We start from the raw sequence: 3,292 nt of genomic DNA, 5'->3' as shown, positions 1-3,292 counted from the left end.
CCCAGAGGAGGAACAAGAAGAGCCGGAACAAGAAGAGGTTACTGCTGCGGATGACCTGTCAATGCTTGACCGATTACGTCAAGGTGGCCTTGCACATGTTGATGCCAATGAACCCTATGAGCCCATCATTGATTATAGTGATGATGATGATTATGCATTTATTGATGATACTGATCGAGATTATTAGTAGTGTCAGGTATTCAATTTTTTTATGTTGTACTTGATGATGATACACTTAAGTGATATACATATTATTATTCATGTCGGTACTTTTCTTTATGTTGTACTAATTTCGTTTATTCTTTGTCATGGCAGGTGTTGAAAGATGGTGGGCGCTGGTCGGGAGCGCGCCGAGGCCCCTTCTTCGTCGGCGCGTGGTGCGAGGTCTTCCATTCCACACGCACCTCTCCGTCGAGCATTGCTGGACAGTATGGCGACACCGCCGGGCCCTTCTTCATCGACCGCGGTGCCCAGCAGGGGACGAGGTAAGAAGAAGAGAGGAGGTGGAGCACGTGGTCGCGGGAGAGGAGGTAGGGTGACTCTTACGACGCCTTCCTCGCCACTGCCCCCAGCTGTTTCATCCAAGCACGTGACTGCTAGGGTGGACTCGTCTGAGGAGGAGGCTGCACAGACTCCGGTCCATGAGCCTCTGGTCCATGAGTCTTCGGCCCACGAGCCTCGGGTCGACGGGCCTTCGGCCCACGAGACTTGGGCCCACGAGACCCCGGAGGAGCACACGTCTGGATGGGGTACCTGGTCGGGTCAGCCTGAGGATGGCGGGGAGCCGAGTGGCCATGCTAATGATGGCGGGGAGCCGACTGATGAGGAGGGGGAGGAGGGGGGCAACGTCTACCAGCGTGGTGCTACACGGCTCCCGTCCGTGCCGGCGACCCGCGAGTAGAGGTGGTTGATTTTCCCTGATGGGGAGAGGTAAGTGCATTTAATCTTTTTGTACCTTCTGCATTCGATTGCAGACATTCTACAGGTGTGAGGAGGGATACGAGGAGGAGGCGGATCATGTTATCCACAAGGAGTGCAAGCGCCTACTTCAGAACTTACGGCATGAGGTTCGGGTGCAGGTTGTTCGAGACTACTACGCCGGGCGTGGTATCAAGAAGCCCAAGCAGGAGTGCCGCGATAAGTTCTTGAGTAAGGAGAAGTACATGAAGGTAATTCTTAAGGCCTTGTACTTACTTCCATCATTTAGTAATTCATAGCCTTAGCGCTCAAGTTTCTATTTGCTAACTTAGGCCCCTCCGAGATGGTGTGCGGATCGGATGGATTGTTGGGAGGTGTTGGTCAATGCGTGGTGCTCAGAAGAATGGCTGGCCACCCACAAAGAGGCCAAGGACAAACGTGCCCAAATGGAAGGTGTGCCACACCACCAAGGTAGCTCCAACTTATTTCAGTACGGGCGGAACTGGGTATGTGGTTTGCTTCATGATTCATGCAATTCATTCATCATACTAGCTTTAGCCCTTTAATTACTAATTTACTTTGTTTCTCTCTTTCAGGCACGCTACAATAAGGCGGATAAGGTGCCAGAGGTGTACGACCTGTATGCCATGGCCCACACTGGCCCTTACAAGAAAGTCAAGGCATTCTCTGCGTCTGATCTCGATGATCCAAAGAACTTCACCAACATCTCCGCCCACGACAAGCTCGTGCAATATAGAGATCAGGGGAAGGCGAGGAAAGGGGAGGACTTTAACCCGAGCCAGGGTCCCATTGATACAGAGCTGCTGATGATATCTGGTGGCGGGAGGTCCCATGGCTCCATAGCCATGGGAGATGGACTTATCCGTTGTCCTAGCACTCTCGTGGAGATCAAGGCGCGCCAGTCGAGGTCCGCTCCTGAGATAAGGCCTCGTGAACGGCCAGTCCAACTCGCCTTCAAGGTTAGTTATACGTACTCAGCTATCTTTCTCCATTACATTGTGTGCGCTTCCATCAATGATTACAAATGGTCATGTGAGTGGTGTTGCAGGCTGCTATACAGAGTGAGAGAGATAGAACGGAGAAACTTCTGGCGGAGGCAGCGGAGAGGCAGCGGGAGTTGGAGGAGAGGACGACAAAGATGTTGGAGGAGGAGAGGGCACGGAATGACATGCAGACAAGGGCCATGTACGAGCTCCTTGTGGTAAGTTTCTTCTGCAGATTACTTGCTAGTCTTAACATTTGAGTCTCATTACTAACTAGTATGACTCTATTGTGAAAACCAAATGTGCAGTCTGTGTGCGAGAAGTCCGGTCAGACCGCTCCGCCGATGCCAGTGATTGCTCCTGGGAGCACGGTGAGTTTAATTTGAATGGACATTACTTGCTAGTCTTAACATTTGAGTGTCATAATGCTAACGAGACATTGGAAATGATCTTTGGTGCAGCTTAACTCCAGAAACGCATCGCACGATCCTTCTCCAGCTACCGGCGAGAGCCAGCCCACTCCTTCTCCAGCTACCGGCGCGAGCCAGCCCGGTCCTACACCTCCGTGATCACGGTAAGTTTCTCTAGTGTTTTACTTAACAAATGCATAAAGACCTAGACTTAGCTTTATTTCCTCCAATATGCTTACCATAATGACCTAGAGTTAGCTTCTTTTCCTCCAAAATGACTTAATAAGCTTACTGACCTCATAAACCATCCATTCTACCTAAGTTAGCTCTAAAACGATATGTACTTAGCTTACTTCTGTCAAAAATTGCATAATTAACTTAGTTAGCTCATAAACGATCCATTTTACCTAGGTTAGCTCCAAAATGACCCATCTTACCTAGGTTAGCTTATAAATGATCCAGTTTATCCAAGTTAGCTCTAAAATGACCCAATTTACCTACAGTAGCTCCTAAACGATCCATTTCACCTAAGTTAGCTAAAACGATCCATTTCACCTAAATTAGCTCTTAAATGATCCATTTCACCTAAGTTTTCTCAAAAAAGATCCATTTCACCTTAGTTAGCTCAAAACACCTTAGTTAGCTCATAAATGATCCATTTCACCTAAGTTAGCTCATAAATGATCCATTTCACCTAAGTTAGCTAAAAAACGATCCATTTCACCTTAGTTAGCTCAAAAACGATCCATTTCACCTTAGTTAGCTCATAAATGATCCATTTCAACTAAGTTAGCTCATAAATGATCCATTTCACCTAAGTTAGCTCAAAAACAATTCATTTCACCTTAGTTAGCTCAAAAAGATCCATTTCACCTTAGTTAGCTCATAAACGACCCATTTCAAGTAAGTTAGCTCATAAATGATCCATTTCACCTAAGTTAGCTCATAAATGATCTATTT

The sequence above is a fragment of the Triticum dicoccoides genome, chromosome 1A, assembly GCF_002162155.2.
Source record: "Triticum dicoccoides isolate Atlit2015 ecotype Zavitan chromosome 1A, WEW_v2.0, whole genome shotgun sequence".
NCBI classification, from domain to species: domain Eukaryota; kingdom Viridiplantae; phylum Streptophyta; class Magnoliopsida; order Poales; family Poaceae; genus Triticum; species Triticum dicoccoides.
This window is presented reverse-complemented; position numbering follows the sequence as displayed.